This window comes from Scomber japonicus, chromosome 11 (assembly GCF_027409825.1).
Source record: "Scomber japonicus isolate fScoJap1 chromosome 11, fScoJap1.pri, whole genome shotgun sequence".
Lineage (NCBI taxonomy): Eukaryota > Metazoa > Chordata > Actinopteri > Scombriformes > Scombridae > Scomber > Scomber japonicus.
Genome location: NC_070588.1, coordinates 28,683,417 through 28,703,841, shown reverse-complemented (window position 1 = coordinate 28,703,841; position 20,425 = coordinate 28,683,417).

Sequence of the window (20,425 nt, the reverse complement as noted above, 5' to 3'; positions counted from 1 at the left end):
ATATTGTAGAAAATTAATTACTTTGGGTTTTGAATTCATAAATAAATTGGGAATTTTATCAACAAAGCAATTATTCAAAAATATTAATGAATGGAAATAATCTAGCTCCAGACTTAGCTCAAATCAACAACAGCTCATCCAGCTGAACCGCTCCACAAGTGAGAGCTGTGGGACATGATTGCTGCGACACACACACACACACACACACACACACACACACACACACACACACACACACACACACACACACACACACACACGACCACACACAAACTTGTACCTTGATGAAGTGAAGTGCCTCTCCATCTTCTGTCAGGAGGAGGATGGACAGAGGAGATGGGGAGAGGTTAAAGCACTGGAAGATGAGTGGAGGCTGTGTGTTAACTGCTACCAGAGGGATTACTTTGCTAAATGACTGAGATAGCATGCAAATGAAGGAAGGTGAGGAAGGGATGAAGAGGAAAACAGACAGGGAAAGAGTGATGAAGAGAGGAAATAACTGATGAAGGAGAGTAGAAGGGCAAACGGGTGGAGCAGATGTGTGATCTAAGGGGGGGCACATCAGTTTTTTCGCACTTCATTCAGCTTCAGAGTGACGCTCCTCACAGACTCACTGTGTACTGAGAAGACTTCTACGTCAAGGAAAAGTGATTGTGACATTGAGGAAGGGTGAACTTGAGCAGTTTGTGAGTGGGATCAAATGTGTGGCTGTCTCTGAACAGCTTGTATTAAATGTAGCGTAACTTTAAATGAACTAAAATAAAGTAACTGAACCTTTAACTTAATTAAGAGGTTCGAGCTTTTGAGTAAAACATGTCAAATGTAGTCAATAATAAACAAATAATACTTTAACAAAACCTTTTCTGTCTTCTCCATGTGATTGAGATCAGGTCTAATTGTGGCATTTTTAATGATAGTGTTAGCTTTAGTATATAAAGCCTGATCCTCCCTGTCACAACAGATCAGTTGGGATTGGGATAGAAAAAAAGTTGGAACTCCTTTACATTTATAATATTTCAATGTTTGATATTTAGTTGTCAAAAAGCTCTAGACTTTGAAATGAACATTTCCCTATCGGCAGAAGTATACTTTATACAGCTTAAAATGAATTATAGCAACTACAGCAGCTGTTCCAAATGATAGAAGGTAGCTGTTGTTAACCAGCATGGTTTCACTGAGTATCGTTGGAATCAGGCCAGCAGGGGTGCCAGTGGAAAGGTAGTGTAGTGGGGAAGACTTTGGGATGAAGACTGTTAGAAGCTAGATGAGTCACCATCGCTTCAGTCTATAGTATAAACTCAAGACTAGAATCCTGATATCAGAGAGTCAGCCTCAAGTTTACTACTTTAACGTGAGGCTGAACGGTACTCCTGTACTGGGTGGGTTAGGGTTAGGGTTAGGGTTAGGGTTAGAGTTAGGGTTAGTGCCTGGGTAACGCAATGCAGCCTGGTTAAAAATGCACTGTTCAGATCCACAGAAGTCAGGAATTATTCTGTTTTAAACACCGATTTCCAACAACAAGGTTTGGAAGAATAATGCATTATTGTTGTTTGGTTAAAAAATGTTACAGGTGTTTGAGAAGCCTGATATGTTAATGTGAAGTGACGTACATGTTTTTCTTCATTTAATAGCTGTGTAAGCACAAGGTCAGAAAATGAGGACTCCACCAGTTTTAAGCCCAAACTTCCAGCTATAAATGGCTACAGCATTAGTATTGAGAGGCACTGTAATGCACACAGCGGTGGATCTACAATTTGGAGAAAAGTTGTAAAATGCAAATCCATACATGCATACAAATGCTAAAGAGTTTCTTCAAAGGCAGCATTCAACATTTCCATCCACCCCCCCCCCCCCCCCCCCCCCCCCAGACATATTCCCACATGCACACACACAGAGACACTACCCCCCACTCCACATACCCCCCCACCACCACCACCAACCCACCACTCACTGTTTCCCATCAGCCAGCGAAATGTGGGTTAATGAGGCACCACCCGGGGGGCACTGTCAGCAACACCTTCACTACTCGTCTCATCAGAGGGGGGAGGGTGGAGGGGAGGCAAGAGGGTGGGCGGTGGGCAACATCAAAGGTAGAAGTGTGGGAGAATGTAGTTAATTAGGCAGAATGACTAGTGGTATGCGTATGAACTACCAGTCTGTGGGGAGATGAATAGAGTCGTACAGTAGAGTTGTACTGGTTTTACTACAGCGGCTCAAAGCTCCACTCTGCAGTCGTTTTGGTTAGTTTCGGTTGCAGAGTTAAAAAATAAAAAAGATTCATTGTGACTGTAGATATTAGCTGATTTTGGGTGGCATCTTTAAAAAAAGGGTGCGTTCAGACCAGCATTCACTGCAATAAGACCAGCGTGTTGGTACAGCAGGGTTAGGGTTAGAAAACAGTAGTGTATGGTGTATCAGGGGAACAAAGTAGTGTATGGTGTCCCAAGGGCACAACATGGTGTATGGTGTCCTAGGGGCATGAAGCAGTGCTAGGGTTAGGATTTGAAAACAGTAGTATATGGTGTACCAGGGGCACGCAGTAGTGTACAGTGTCCCGAGGGCACAACGTGGTGTATGGCGTCCCAGGGGCACAAAGCAGTTTTAGGGTTTGGGTCTAGGGTTAGAGTTAGGGGTTAGGGTTAGTGTTAACAAGGCAGGATCAGCTGGCAATCACTACGCTTTTGTCATAATGTAACACAATGTGATTCAGCAATGCATAAATACATGCAAGCACACCTTCTTGGTATATATGATCCTACGGGTTCGATAGCTTCTATCACCCTGATAACAAGTTGTGCAGTGTTTATGGTGTTGACCTTCCCCGCTTGTATTTCAAACTCTCACTGGTACCTGAAGCAGACTCTTTTGAATGCATTGCCAGACTTTTGCTCAAAACACTTCAATTCTTCTGCTTCCAAAGCACTCACAATCCTTTTCAAACTATTTTTTTCTTTATTGCCTTTTGGAAAAACTACAGAGTCTCCAAACGATTTATAAATGCAACAAAGAAAAATATTTTCAAAAAGCTGGCACTCTACAGACTTCTGAGTCCTTGGGAAGCAGAAATTAGAAATTGAAAGATGTGTTTTGCACGCTGAAAGTCTGAAATATTGGAATCTAAATCTCAGAATCAGTAATTAAAGCTTCGGTTTTATTCTTTGTCCTTGTGTCACATCTTCTTTCATGCACGATGAATAAGCTAAAGCTGGACTTACACAAGGGTTGTGATTAGTCTGCATCAGATTTCACCTGTTGATAGCGTCGCTGTAACATTAGAAAGATACACTGCATGTGATCAGACTGTATTATGTTTTCATTAAATGGTAACATTCTATCACTGATTTGATGACGTGCTTATATGCAGGAAACCTGTATTTCACTGGTTTCGTTACACAATAGCAGGTTATTCTAGCGCAATCATGTTTAAGTGGTGTTCTTCAGGGCAGCAGAAGGTTTGTGATGGAGAAGGCTTTGTTGGGTTGATGTGGGTTACTAAAAAAAGAGCAGATTACTTAACTTAAACTTTACTCAATTACTCAACTACTCAATTTAAAGCTGTCCTCATTATCAACCCTCTTCACCATTAACAGGAACTTATTTGAGAAAACTCAAGCAAATACATAATTCCTTCATAACTGCTTTTGCTGTGTGTGCTGGTTATTCAGAGTCAAAGCACTCCATTATAAAGTTCAGTGCCGTATAACAACAGTCACTTAGCGATGGCAGTAAAGAGCACCTACAAATCAAACTGTGCTGTTAAGTCTTTCTCCTGTGCTTCCAGGTCAACTCGGTCTCATTCATATTTCATGTGTTTGGGAGATGGAAGTGTTGCAGATAAATTATACAGGCAGCTGATGACCTCAGAGCAAACACCTCGCTTCTTTTGCATGAGCTTTTTCCATGAGCGCCACAGCAGATCTGCACATATTCAAAAGAGGACAAAAGACAGTCTTTTCCAACGATGAGAGACGCTTTCAAAAGGAGCCAATTCATGCAAATGATGACCAAAGCTATCATGTGATATGAGGCCTTGTCATACAGATAAAATGCTGTGAAAAGACTGGCGCTTTGAAGTGAGGGTTTGATATTCCCCTGAGGAATACAGGTTATTATGTTTGATCTGCTAGTTATTTTAAATGGGGTGTTCTTCAGGTTTATTGTTTTATTCATTGATCTTATTGTCTTACTTGTTTGTGGTTTGATCCATGATTCCTCTTTTCTAATAGAAGTCCAGGATGCCATTGTAATTGCAAATGTATTTTTATTTCAAGCTGCTTTACTGAAAATACTTTTTTCTTTTTCTTTTTTTTAAAATCAACCTTTGAAATCCTTCTGGGCACATTTGGAAATGCACACTTTGCCTTTAAGCACTTTTATTTTATGTTTTAGCCTGTTTTACTACTAGGACTATCGTTTTTATTATTTTCCTCTTCATAACCCACCTTGTATGTCTGCGTTTACTTCATCACATTTCATAAAGTTCTTTTATTATTTTATTTACTTCTTATCTTTGTTTTCCTTTTAATATCCCACCTCACATTTCTGGTTTGACCCACTTTATTTTAAAGTGATTAAATTTTATTATTTATTTATTATACTTTATCAAGCTTTCATTTCTTTTAATTATTTTAAAGTGTACCTTCTAGAACTGCTCTATGTGAAAAGTGCCTTGACTTTTGTTGTGATTTGGCGCTATATGAATAAAGATTGATTGATTGATTGATTGATTCATTCATTCATTCATTATGTATGAAAAGTGCTATACAAATAAAGTTTGATTGAAGTATTTCATCAATATTTCTTAGCTTCATTCATACATTTTGCTCATTTTACACAGTGTTTTATTCATGCAACGCTCTCCTTTAGATGTTTTTGTGTCAAGACTCAGCTGACAAGTGATTGGCATATTACAAAAACAAAACAAAAAAGAAAAATATGTTTAGAATCAGCTAAGTAAGGCATCAAATGCTATAAAATTATGATTCAGTTTATCAATTATTCAATCATCTGCAACTATTTTGACTGATTGATTTTGATTGATCGTTTCAGCTCCTCGGTCCTCAAGCTCTATTGTTAAAAATGATCTGCAGATTCATCAGTAATGAAAGGAATCTTTAGTTGCTGCCTTTTTAGTATTAAATGACAATTCAGGTTTCGTATAGTAAATCTCAAATGGAGAACCAAACCCACACTGAACTCATCCTACTAACAAGTATTGTGTATGTGATGATATATCTTATTCCTCTGTGCTGTAGACCTCCACTGTTGTCCAGAAACTATTAAAAACGCATCAATGAGCCACAGCGCTGCACTGGGTGACGTGTTTCTTCACCCTGAAGGCAACAGTGACTGTATTTAGTTTAGAAACGGCTGAGACTAAAAACAGCGATCACATTTTCACTCTCTGGAGAGCTGTTCTTTGTATTCAGGTTCATTGACCAAAAACACACAGTTTAGGTTGATTGGTCACTCTAAATTGCCTGTAGGTGTTAATGTGTGTGAATGGTTGTCTGCTCTATGATGGACTGGCCACCTGTCCAGGGTCCCCCCCTCCCCCCTCCAGCCCAAAATGAATGAATGAATGAGAAATTTACAGCGTAGCACAAATATAGAAAAAACACCAATCTTATCTTTTTAGAGAGAAAAAATTACACACACATTCACACGTACGGTATACACAATGTCTGCAGTCAGTACTGGAACTGATCACAGTCTGATCACGTGTCTCATGATTAATTGATGAAGCAGCAAGCTACGTCATTATCCACTGATCACAGAAGAAAACAAGCCTTGTTAAGAAATAGGCATAATCTCAATAACAGTGTGTGTGTGTGTGTGTGTGTGTGTGTGTGTGTGTGTGTATGTGTATGTGTGTGTGTGACCCAATCAGCAGAGGGGCTTCCTGTCACACCACACAAGATTGATGGTGGGTTACAGATCTCACTCAACTTGTGGTGGCTGTATCTGTCATCTGTAACGCCTACACAGAGCTAACCTTTAGAGCGACAGGTACACACACACACACACACACACACACACACACGCACACACTCTACACGATACATGATCAAACCCCAGCATATCTCTTTTAACTGGCAACATCCAGCACAGTGATTACGATGCCATGTGACAGTTTAAAGTTGCCATCTTCACATAGATTGATGAAGGAGTTTATGAAGCTGCGTGATGGATCTTTTCCTCTGAGGAGGTGAAATGAAACGTTCCCGTCATCCCCTGCTGCGTGATGAATGAATGACCCAGCAACTCATCCCACAAGAAAGACAGAGGCAGAGAGAGAGAGAGAGTGGGAGAGAGAGAGAGAGAGAGAGAGAGAGAGAGAAACACACAGAGATATGATGTGATATGATGAGTAATCTCTACATTTAGCTTTAAGTAACGCTGCCATCGAAGAGGAAAGCAGGAGAAAAAACACTGCTGGCATTTAAACGACACAGAAAATAACAAGTTGGCGTTCTAAGGATGAGGCCACTCGCCTGAGGCTGAGAGCTCTGAAGCACCGTTTCAAATCAAAAGAGCATCCTCCACATATTTTGTCTGCTTAAGCTTTCAAAAGACTAACATCCAAAAGAGGACAAACAGAAGAAACAAGCAGAGTTAAGCTCCAAAGTGTCATTTTCTATGTGTTTGTCCTTCCACTTCTTACATTTATCATTCATTCATCATCTTCTTGAGCAGCTCATTCATTTTCAGGGTCACATGATAAGAGCTAGAGACTAGACCCATCATGCACTGGGCAGCCAAGGATATACTGTGTAATGCAGCGTGTACAGAAAGCGTATATGATCTAGATTTTTATTCCATATCATTTATTCAAACCCCAAGGTGCTGGGTTTATTCTGACCTCCACAACAATCCAACCACATCCAATGAAGATCATTCATGCCATCTTTTCCCCTCCTCAACTTAATAATAAAGAGTTAGATTTCTCAGTGTTCATCAACATGGAAACATAGGAGTCTCCTGGATGATCTAACAATATGATTAGACTTCATAATTTCACCTTTGTTCCTAAGATATCATTGGTTTTCCATCAGTTTGCCTTGGTGAATGGCTCAAAAGACTACAGTACCCATGAGCCTCAGGTGCTGTCCCTATGAAGAAGAAGGCTGTCAAGGAGGCAAATGACAACTGTAATGAATTCATTTTAACCTGACCTCAGAACTGATTTAAACTGCTGAATGTTTTATAAGCTGGTGAAAATGCATCATTGAATTCTCTCTTCGGACTTGTACCTCTGACTTTACAGTAAATTACCAGATAGTTTCTAACACAGTTGTTCATCTTTTAAAATAAAGATGTAACCAGGAGAGTTTCATGTGCATCCAGGATTTGGAAATGTTCCAGCTGTTCATCACCTACAGCCAGCCGCACCCAAAATAACTTCTGCTACTCTGCAGTTCTATTTTGAGCTGGTTGGGTTGGGTGACTGGTTAGACAGTTAGATAGAGACCGCTGCTCACCTCCCGCTTAAAACTGCTATTAGGGACAGTTAAAAAAAATAAACTACTGTTACCATAACGATGGAGGTTTCCAAGCTTAAAAGGAGTAGTAACGAACCCATAGCACGTTTAAAATGATTATTTTAAAATGTGATCTTTTCCTAATCCTACCCAAGTGTTTTTTGTGTGTTTTTCACTGCAGACTAGCCATCCACATTTTAAAATTCAGTTGTGTGATTACTACAGTAATTACGGCAGCCTCGTCAAAGCAAAATGAGCACCTTTAGACAACCGAATTTGGTCATTTTCCCTTGACTATTCTGCTTCTACTATGGGTAAGCAGGCTACGTAGTTAAATGCTTTCTTTATTTGTCTTATTTAATGATGTTTATTGTTGACATACAATCGGGAATTTGCACTATGTTGTTTACGACTACTTGCCCAGCATCATCTGATCTGTGAGGCTTGATGTGGCTTCCATCAAAAATAGACTGGTGGGATCACAAGCGCTGACTAGAGGGTGTAATCAGCTCCGATGGCCACCTAGGAGCTGGAACGCGACACAGATTAGAAAACCTTCCTATAGATCGTTCTAGACTACAGGTACAATCAACCTGTATAGTCTGTTTGATTCTGAGGATGTGTTGGTAGAAAAAAAACCTCAGTGTAAAGCAGAATAGTTGTCATAGAGATACAATGTGACAGTAGTCAGGTTCAATGAAAGGTCTAGGTGTCTTTCCCTCTGTGTGTGAATAACACACGCGCACAAACACACACACACACACATGCCCCCAGGGTGTTTCCTGTGTCTGTTGTCATTTCTGCAGGGAATAGTAATGACATCAGCATCAGCAACACCTACATCAACAAAACATCAACAGTCTGCTTACATTTATACCCATATGTTCACACACACACACACACACACACACACACACACACACACTGACCTCATTCTACAATATGTCTCCTGGAAAAAAAAGGCAGATGAGTAGAGGAGAGGGAAAAAAATCATATCAGGTGAAATGAAGGGAAACAACTCATGCAGAGGTGAATTCAACTGAGGAAGTGAACAAGAGCGTTAAAGGGAATAAATGATACAAGCCTGGCTAGACAAAGGAGGAGGAGAAATTTCAGGTGATAGCAGAGAGGGATAAGCAGAGGATGAGATGGTTAGAGGAGATAGAGGTATCACTGTCGTCCCAGGAGTGGCGTTAATAAACAAAAGGAGGGTAATAAGGCAGGAGAGGATTTGCTGGGCAGCAGATGGCTACGTGAGTCACTCCTATCAGCGGGAATAAAGGGAGACAGCGAGATAAGAGAGCGTGAGGGTGGACAGAGAAAAGAGAAAGAGAGATTGATGACGGGGGGCCGAGGGGAAAAGAGACCTTGAAATACCTCCTCGCTGTTGTATGCCTACGCCAACCAGTCACATTGCTGTTTCCATCCGTGTCGGTCCAAACAAGGAATTTAGTAAAAGGTAGTGTATTTTAGGTAGGTGTATTTTCCTTGTATGAATTCATATGTTTGGCCAATACAAAGTTGCAGCCATGACAGTAGTCGATGCTTCAGATATAGATGCTGCTGCAAAGAAGCTACAAATTCTACAACGCGGATACTCGGATACACACATATCTTCAACCTGGCAGCACAGTCTCAGTCTGAGCATCCAAGATTAGTGTCACCAAATCAGTCTCTGACAAAATGTGACATATGGTCACAATCTGCCCTTCTGTTCCTGAGTTATGGTGTTGAATAACGGCCAGAAAAGTGTTTTTACAGAACATTATGATGTCACAGGGAAGTTGACCTTTGACCTTTCAGATATAAAAATGTCATCAGTTTATCATTTTATCCTATAAGACATTCGTGTGAAACTAGAGCCTGTTCACTTCCTATTAATGCCATTGTACCCAAATTGACTGCAATTCACCTAGAAGGCGCTCATGAGGTAGTCCTCAATCAACATGAGTGAATGGAGCTTCATGGCTAAAATAATGATTTACACCTACTTCTAGACGAAAAAGTCCAAATTTTCTTTTAGTTTTTGCAAATTTAGTATCGATTATATATCAGAAACAGTTTAGCCCATAAAGTGCTAGCATTATGCTAATGTTTGCTGATTGGTCAGTTAAGGACTGATGGCAACAGGGCGCCCTTCATTGATGGCACCCGAAGTTTAAATGAAGTCAAATAAACATGTTAAGGAGGACCAGGAGGATCTTCCTGTTTGACAGCCAAATAAAGATCTAGCTAACGTAATAGCTGGTAACTAGCCATGGATGTTTGAATGCTGTAAAGTGGTGCCAAAACTCCTTACAGAAAGGTATTTCACTACAAAAAAGCTGGGAAAATCTAATCTAATGGAAGTGTATGTATTGTCTCTACCGCTTATACCAAAAACAATGAAAATTGGCTGAATTTTTTTTTTAACCCCATAAAAGTTACATTTTGGAGCTACAGTTGCATAGGCCCCCATTCATTCTTGACTACCTCATGAGTGACCCCTAAACAACCGAAAGTTCTGAGTGGGAGTTCTTCTATTAGAAATGATCTGGCAAAACTTTGTCATAATTAGAATTGAATTCTTTTGTGACCTTCGACAGTTCATACAGTATGTGAGTCCAAGTGGATATTTGTGCAAAACAAAAAAAAAGCCTCAAGACGCTCCTGAAATACTGCGTTAATGGGAAAGAAGGACATACATATGTACGTATGGACAACCTGAAAACATAAAGCCTCTGGCCACAGCTGTCATCACAGCGGAAGCATAAAAATCATTTATGTACCTCATCAAAGCATTTGTGCCTCTCTTTAAACATCCTGCCACTTCAGAAACGAATAGACTCTGCTGTGTTTTATTTACCTGCTGGGTCAAAAGCAGCTGGCCAGGATAAATCCTCCCAGTCATGAATAAAAGAAGAAGAAAGTATTTCAATTATGCCTTCTGCTTTGCAAGCCTTTTTTCAAAGAATCCCAGCAGGCAGAGAAAAACATTTGATATGTGGTGCCATTACTGAGGAGGGCACCTCACTTCTTTCCTTGTAAATTAAAATTAAGATTAAATGGAAAAATATGCAGGTTGCATGAATGAGATTGCGCCATCCAAAAAATACAGATAGCGTATATTGTTATAAAGTATATTGTCATCCAGAACCCTCAAAGGATCCCAATAAATCTTAAGAGGATGATTAAAGAAATAAAGGTTCAGTCACATTAGCCCTCCTATCCGGCACTTAGCCCTTAAAAAGAATGATTGGGTAATCAAGAGTGAGTAATACACATTACATAACACATATTGAGCAGAGTACAATGTATTCATGACTGCTGGTCGGTTGGGTGAATTAACAGGAGTTGTATAAGAGCAAATTCAGACCTCTTGAGGTGGAGGAAATGCTGACGCCTGTTTCTTAGAAGAAAAGGTGGCAGTATATTGTAGAAAGATGTGCCACAAAACCTCTAAAGGAAGATGCTGGTGGTAAAGACCAATACCACAATTTTCTCTGAACTTAACTATGTCGTTTTTGTGCCAACATCTAAAAAAACTTGAAGAAAAACCTTTAAAGTTAAAGGATTTGGTTGACATATATCTATATTCTTATCATTGTCAAAAAATCTCCACTGATTTTATTCTAACTGGTCTAATTCCAAGTATTGTGTGTGTATAGACAGCCTGACATAATGTATTCCTCTGTGCTGTAGACCGCTGTTGTCTAGACTATTGACTATTAAAAACATGTCAGTGAGCCACATCACTGCACTGCTGACATGTTTCTTCATCCTTGAAAGAAATGGCTACCATAGTTTGTTTAGAAACGGCTCCAAAGACTAATAACGGTGATCACATTTTCATTCTCTGGAGAGTAGTTCTTTATACAGCAGATGCCACTGAGCATGTGTGGGAATGTGGTTCCTGCTAGTGTGTTGAGCTACATATCACAACCTTTTGACTTTGTACTGAAGTTCTTTGAGCCTAACCCTAACCTGAAGCTTCTAGAGGCACCTATTTCTTTTTGGATGAGCGAATGTCACTTAATATAGTGTGACTACCAAACCTTACTTTATTTTAATTGGTCACAAGCCAAAAGGTTTGGAAACCACTAGCATTTATGATCTTGCTTTTTATTGGTTTGCTTTATAAAGTTTAAGTGAATAAAATGATAAAATATTTGACTGATGTCTTGCTGCTTCCAACTGAAAAAGCCTTTTTACAAAATAAGACATCCTACTCTTACAGAGCTAGAGCTGAAATCATCTACGACTCCATGAAATACAAAGAAGAAATGAGATTTGTCCAATTCAAAAAAGACACTGAACAACACTACAAAACTAACAATTGTCAGGGTCAGCCACACACTCTTATAGTCGCCTCCTTTCTCTGGATCAATGCTGCCCCTTGACCTTGCTGATGGGGGAGTCATTGTCTTCCAAAGGCCTTTCTTGTCAGCTCATTGTCAGCTCTAACATGATCCATCAGAAACACATCATGTCCTGGTTATCGACCCACTGGCTCCTACACATGCTTGTAAGGATGTGCTGAAGGCATTCTTGATGTCACCATGCAACCATATTCCAAGTTGAATGCACATAGAAATAAATAAATAACAATAATGTATTACATTAAAAGGAAGAGTATCATGAACAGGCTTTAAAATGCTGTACAGGGATCTGAATAAGCAAAAAAGGTTGTAAAACTGAGCCTAATAGAGCTATCTGTATCCATGCAAAGCATCACATTACACCACAGTACAGTAAAGAGGTATTTTTTTGTGCTTTGTGGTTTTAACATCAGCTACATTACAAAATTTTAAGGCATGTAAGTTAATAAATAGTGTATTGGTTGGTGTATAATAAAGAGGTGAAGTGAGAGCATTGGAAGAGGAAAGGAAAGCAGGAAAAAACCCCTCTTCTATCTCTTATAGAAGCCAAGGATACGCTGGTAAATGACTTACGCTGGGAGGAGAGGAGAGGAGGAGATGAAGAGAGGAGAGGAGAGGATAGAGAGAGAGAGAGAAGAGAGATGACAGCGAAGACAGTGAAGCGTCAAGGGAAAAGGAGATGAGGAGCGCAAGGGGATGGGAGAAGAAGGGATGAGAGTGATGAAAGGGTAGAGCTGGAGGGATGTGATGATTAGCAGCATGGTGGGAGAGGGAGAAGAAGGGACCGTGAATGGGAAAGGGTGGGGGGACCCATTGATCATTTGTCATCTCAGTTTACAGGGTCCTGACTAACAAGCAGCAACACTTGGCTCTATGAACTCTGTATACTGAATGTGTGTGTTTGTATTTGCAAAATAATACCGCCTGCTGTTTGAATTCTTCATTTTAGTGCTTAGACAAACATCCAAATGCATCCAAAAGATAGACAGAATTATACTTTTTACAATGCTTGAATCTGCAGCCCACTACCCCTACACATTATGTTCATATTGGAATACCCTATACCTCACAGTTTATGTCCAATGCCAACCTTTATTGCAGGAATATACTGATCCCAGGGGTGTGTACATCTATGTGGCACATTCAAATTACTCCAGATCTGTCATAATACAATATGTAGCCTACGTGTATGTCTTCAGCTGATATATATATTTTATGTGTATTTATTGTCTGTAAGGGCAGCTACTACTATGCACTATGCACTTTGAGTCCATGACAAATTTCCCCTAGGGGACAATAAAGTATATTCTATTCTAATCTATTCTATTCTATAATATTGTAGAAAGAATCTAAAAAAAACATTGGCATTTGACATGATTCAGAGGGTTTCTGAACCATCCAGTGAACATTCTTGGTAAGCTCGAACATATAGGGCTGTGTTGGCAGAAGAAAGCTGCTAGATGTAGCATCCATTTTTCCGGTCATCGTGGTGATATATGATTGACAGTTGACACTTGAGAGGAGTGTGGTTTTCGCACATTCGGTGGACATGCCCACAGTGTTCGGGAGCAGAGAGAATGGCTTGGTTTTTCATAATTGTGAAGCCTGATTTCATATCCCAGCCAGTATGTCCATATGGGCTATATGGGTACTGAGTGGGCATGGGCTTGAACTGGGCAATTTTGTGGGTTCAACATGGTTTCAGTAACATGGGCTCCACATGTTATAGCCCACGTGAGCTGATTGTATGAGCCCTATAAGAGATTTAAGTGGGCTAAGCGGGCATGGGCATAAACAGGGCAGCCCATATTGTTTCAGAAACATAGGCTCCACATGTGTAACTCTCACCCAGTTGGGTCCCACCTGAAGCCCAATCAGAACCCACTTGAAGCCAAACACAGGTGGGGCCACCATGGAAACTGTGGACAAACCAATGTGGGACCGATATTACAGCACAAATGCCCACATGGACATGCTGGCTGGGATACTTGGTGATTTTTTTTCACCATTCAAATTTGACAGGGTGGTTAACAACACACAGACCTATTGAAGACCAAGTTCACACATTTAAACTGTTGTCTAGTAAGCGAAAGCTTTTCCTTAATATAATCCATTGAAAAACTTTTGATTAAAGTGAGGATCCGATCAAATAAAGTAAACCAGACTTTCAGTACTTTACAGGTTACAGTTTTTGATTCTCAGACACATTTGGGTCAGAACGAACATATTGAAGTTTGAAACCATAAATCTTCTTGAGCATCATTCATCCATATCTACAACTGTGGCAGGTTTAAAGCCATGAGGCAAAACCTGCCCATCTCCAAATTCTCCAAAAATCTACCTACCACCAAGGACTAAGAGAAAGATGTCAGTAGAAAAAGAAGAAGAATGGGGAAGAAAGGCCTTCCCTAACGTCAGTGAAGCGCCACATTCCTCACACTCTGTCTGTCTGCCTGCTCGGAGCCATCAAAACACTCTGCAACAATCAAACTTGACATCCCACACTGGGTGCCACTTTATATTCCGTCCAACACCGAACGCGAGACATTCCCCACAAGATGTTCCGATAACAGCCACAATGCTTCTGCAGGCCGACTCAAAACATTGTTCATGTTCTTGACTAAAACATCCAAAAAAGACAAACTGGAATGCCATTTAATTAGACACAAAGGCTTCTAACAGCGTCTGATGAATCTGGACTGTATCTTTTTTATCAAAGGCAGATGGAAATTGCTAATTACTAACCCCAGGAAGCCTTCTGGTCATCCTAACCGGTGGGTACAGAGATGATTAGCCTCGCGTGAACCTTCTAAGCCCCGAGTCCAAAACCTCTCGTCTTCCACTCCACAGCATCAATACAACTATGCAAACCTGCCTGTGTCAACTCAATTTATTTTCCAATTTCCCACAGGGTGAAAGAGCGCGTCCGACTTTCTCTTCCCTGTCTGCCATCTATCACTCTTTAACTCTCCATCTCTATTTCTTTTCTCTCTACCCTTCCCTCCTCTTGTCTTATTTGTCTGCCTCCTCCCTCAACGCCACACAGCAGACACAGTTAGAGACTGGCTGCCGGTGAGGGAAGTGGAGCAGTTAGCAGATAAAGAGATATTTTAACTCAGGAGTCGGTGGAGACCAAACTAGAGCTAAAAGGAGAGTAAATACACGACTTACATTAGTCAGGTGGAAGCAAACACAAGCTCCTGATGGATGATGCTGCTCCGTGTCTGACGGTGTATGAGCTGTGACTGTTTGCTGACAGGTAAGCCACACTTTATAAGGAGATATCATCTCATAGTCTGGCTTTAACAGGTTGCTACAGAGTTCTTCTTCCCCCAAGTGGCCAATGAAGTCAGTTAATGCAACATTAAATCTAGGTCTACAATTAATCTAAATGTGAAATTGAATTACTTTGAGTTTTAGAGTTTTGGTCAGATGGAGAAAATCTAATTGAAAACACTCACCTTGACATTTTAGTTAATTTTTTCATTTACAGACTAAGAAATTATATTAATTAATTTTTTTTTAAAAAGGATCAGTAGATTGATAAAATATGAAATGAACCCTTACATACTGTTCAGGTCAAATTTGACCCGCTTTGACAGGTGAAAGCTGTAAAAACACCCAAAATGTGTTTTACTCTGAAATTTGATGAATTTTCCTAAAGTGGCCCAAAATGCACAAAAAAAATTAATAATTTTAAAATGTTGGTGCTACAAATGTTTGTCCATTAATGCTGTTCTGGGTCACATTTGACCTGTATCTATTGGCATGTGTGTTAGTGAAAAGTGATGGCTCTAATGGTTATACAATAAACCCCACACTTCCATAAAGTTCTGCTCATTTTACCTTTACATGAAATACATTTCCATCATTATTGCTATGTTATATTTTCATGTCTTAGGTAAAATAGGACATGATATTGTGTGATAGGAGCTGTTTATTCTCCAAATATGAGTGGTGTGAAACCATGAATCAAGGTTTAATCACATTTATTTATCAGTCAGATCCACTATCGATGCTTTCTAAACACATCTGTGGTTCAACATTTAGTATAGACACTTTTTATGAGGAGATTTTTAGACTGGGTCAAATTGACCCCGAATATAGTGCAAGGGTGTAGAATATGAACAGTATATAAAAGGTTAACAGTTACTTGCATGACAGAATTACCATTTGACTTTCAATGGAATCATATTACCAATATTATCATATCAATATGCATTTTGTGTCATAGTGAATGTACATTTGGGTGTTTTTAGCTCTGAAATAAAATCTGTTATTGAAGTTTTGTCCAAACAGCAAAATATCTATTTAATCACTTTATAGGTGGTTTTGCATACATTTATCATAAAGTGATGAACACTGCTGTTTTCATGAATATCATCATATTGATTCTGCCCTATAGCCGCACCTCCAGTTTACATGAGTCCACAGATGTGGCTTGCTGCTTTGTGATCAGCCCGAAATATCACACACAAGCACACACACACCACAAACACGAGGGGCTGGCCGGCTGCAGAGGCACACACTAAATATCGACCTACCACGAATTTATCAGCCACAACAATTAATCTTGTGGGAGGTGGATAGTGACTGTGTGAGTGTGAATCTCTAAGTGTGCCTCTGAGAGGGAGAAACGGGGCGAGACGACAGGATAATATTGAGGATATCTTTTGTGCCAACCGCCCCTGATACACTCAGACAGGCAGACAGACTGCACACACACACACACACACACACACACACACACACACACACACACACACACACACACACACACACACACACACACACACACACACACACACACACACACACACACACACACACACACACACACACACACACACACAATTTTAGAGGGTTAGCCAGGCATAAGGAGAGCTCCTCACATTCCCTCCACCTGCAGATCATCTCACATTTCAAAAATCACTCTGGATCCACTTCTCCATATCTTGTTAAAAAGAATTTCACCTTTAGAGTTAGAACTGAGGGTCAAGAGTCCAATGAGCAGGCTTTGAAATGCTTGATATACTCTATGAGGATAAGCAAAAAAGGTTGTAAAACTGAGCCGGCGTGTGTGTCAAAGAAGCCTCAAACAGATATCTGTATCCATGCAAAGCATCACATTACACCTGCTGTCATCCTCTGACTTTCCTCCATTCAAGGCGACATGAATTATTGAGCAATTCCCTGCTTTTGTCAACTACTACACCTCCGATTGAGCAGGATAAATATTCAACCTGTTATCATAAAATGGCAAGATCCATGTTTGTTTTTTTACAGAATCCAGCACGGGATAAAAAAAAAAGAGGGTAATGATGCTGCAGTCCTGCCAATCACAAAGCAGAGCACATGCCTTCTCTTTATCTGTAGTTTTTCCAGCGGGCAACAACTCCTCCTCTCCTTTTCTGGCTCTTTCCTTCAAAAGAGGGGAAAAAAGCGACTGATGCAAACTCTTAATAAACGCCAAGACACACAAGTACTCACCGCTGTTTATGAGGGAGTGTGTGTGTTTTGTTGGTCCGTGCGTGTTATGAGCTTCGCAGCAGCGCAGCAGGCAGTCTCTCCTCTCTGTCTCGCTCCCACTGCGAGCTGGAGTAGAGTGTGTGTGTGTGTGTGTGTGTGTGTGTGTGTGGGGAGTGTGGAGTGTGGAGTGTGAGCCCTCTGACTGGCTATTGTTACAGGGAAGGGAGCCAAACTGAGCATGCTCCAACATGAACAGCCCTTGTGGTTGGCATGGAAACCGGGAAGCGGCTGTTGCGCTCGAGCTGTGAGGTGCTTGTCTGTTGTGGCGCGCGCACATGGACACACACACACACACACACACACACACACACACACACACACACACACACACACACACACACACACACAGTAAAGTGCAGCCAGGTGGTGCTGCTGTGTCATCATCTCAGTCACGTTCGGACACTTGATTAATCCTTTATTCTCTGCAGTTTGATTCTCTACAGTTGGAGTGAAGTGACAGCTGCTGTGTCAGCAGATGACCTGGATCACATACAGAAGTTCACACATTGTGCCAGATAAAATTAATCAGTCCACACGGCTCTCAGCACACACCTGACATTTTAACCTGGAAAGACCCTAAATGTGACAAATAACAAGAGACAGTGGAGGACACTTAATCGCATCATACATCATCTCTCCAGAAGAGGATCGGGACAAACCTCTCACATGGGGATATTTGTCTAAATGAATAGTAACGATGACATTAAAATCTGTGAGAGCTTTTGTCTTTTTCGTGAAGAGAAGTTTTTAATGTATATTTGGGGTCAATAGTTAACCCTCATATACTGTTCATATTCCACACCTTCACAGTTTTTACCCAGTCTAGGAATCTCCTCATTAAAAGTGTCTATACCACAGATGTGTTTAGAAAGCATCAATAGTCAATCTGACTGATCAATAAATGTGATTAAACCTTGATTCATGTTTCAGAGAGCAGAGAGAGTGTATTTTTTAGCTTTTACACCAAAAACAGCTCCTATCACACAATATCATGTCCTATTTTACCTAAGACATGAAAATATAACATAGCAATAATGATGGAAATGTATTTCATGTAAAGTGAAAATGAGCAGAACTTTATGGAAGTGTAAAAATCTTATTATAACTATTAACTATTCATTTCACTAAAACACATGTCAGTAGATACAGCTCAAATCTGACCCAGAAGCCTCAATGGACAAACATTTGTAGCACCTATAAAAAAATATAACATTTAAAATATCTTAATTTTTGTGCATTTTGGGCCACTTTCTGGTAAAGTCATTAAATTTCAGAATAAAAGATATTTTGGGTGTTTTTACAGCTGTCAAATGTAAAAATGGGTCAAAATTGACGCAAACAGTGTGTAAGGGTTAAAAAATGGTGGGCATCTTAACCCCTGGGCCCCGATGATATGTTTTGGCATTTATCCTCACTATGGCTTACCAACATCAGTTGTGGGTCGTACACTAGTGTGAAAATGTAAATATAAATATCTGATCTCCGTCATGGGCGTGGTTTAATCTGAACTGGGTTAGAAAAATAATAGATGCAGCAGGGAAGCCACACCTGTGCTGAATCAGAAGTCTAGATATTACAAGCTCAGCAAACCTGATAGACACCTCATTTCCAAACATCGTAACAGTACTAAAGCAGCACTACTGTGCTTTTTCTACAGATGTGGAATCTGACTTCTGTCTATAGAGTCACTGTTGCATGCAGGTTATTTCGTAGGTCATATATCTCATATTTTGGGAGATTTATAGGATTTTGAAACAATGGGATGAACATAGCCGTCTGATTTTAACTGTCATGACATATTGATAATAATGCTAGATAATAATAACTGCCGCAAAATTAAATTTGTCCACACTGCAGCGCCGGCCTTTATCTACAGGGAAGGTGTGAGTGTTATTGATTGTGAAGGGCAGCTTTTATGCATTATAACTCACAGAGCAGAATCTTATTAGAAGAAGATGATTGACATCAATCAATAACATGAATTATGAAAATGAATGCACTTGCAGATATTTCTCTCTCGCCCATCTCACCGCCTTGTCTTCACATTACAACGGACCGATTTTAATATGAAGCCTGTATCTCAATAAAATCAGCAGGATGCTTAAAAACTAATCAGATCATCTGCTCTGTCGGAGAACATCTGCCGTGAGGATGAACAATTTTCACCAGCCGACGCCTCAAACACAGAGCATAGACCTCGAGCAAGTGCCCCATACAGAGCGGAGTGATGCTAAGGCTATTTGTCCTCTGCTGCAGTGTGTGCTAGTGTGTGCGGTAGTGTGTGCCGGTGTGTGTTTGGTGGTAGTCGTACGCATATGGAAAGAGACTCCAGGGGCCATCCGAGCCTAACTTCCTGTGGGAATAACAGTCACGAAAAGGCGCCACGCAGACATCAGCCAGACGGTTCTGGGTGTGTTTGTTTGTGTCACTGTTACAGAGTAGAAACTGTGGACTGTGGAATTGGGACAAAGCAGCATGCCTGGGTAAAATGGCAAAATCACACCAAAACCAACCTTTTCTTACATGCACACACCCCAAAAAGAAGTTCAATTACTTCGTTAAAACCCTGAGAGAAACTATCCTCCTTTAAAAAACAGCCTTTAAGCATCAAACTCTGCACATTCATCACAGTTCACAGTGATGCTCAAACAGTTTTTTGAGTGGAGCTGCACTTAAAAAAGAAAAAAAAGTCTTTCTTCCACTACCCTATTTTGGTCCAGCTCTATTATCTAACATGAGAGGAAGAGAGAGAGAGAGAGGTGTTGGTGAGGTTATTACAAGCAATCGATGCAGTTCTCTGGATGTAGGGGGCGTGTTCGCTCAGCACCTGCCGTTCTGTCTCTCAAGGCTACCTGCCATCAACGCAAACACTCTACTAAAAATGTTCCGAGGGCGTTAAAACGTTTCTCCGATATTCAGCAGCTCCATCACACATGAAGAAATCGATACAGCGGCCGCAGGAGGGAGAGAATCAGACCGACATGAATATACAGTATGTTATCCTCACGCTCATTAATGAGCAGTCTGAAGCTGTGGTGAGTGTAGATGGTTGAAAGA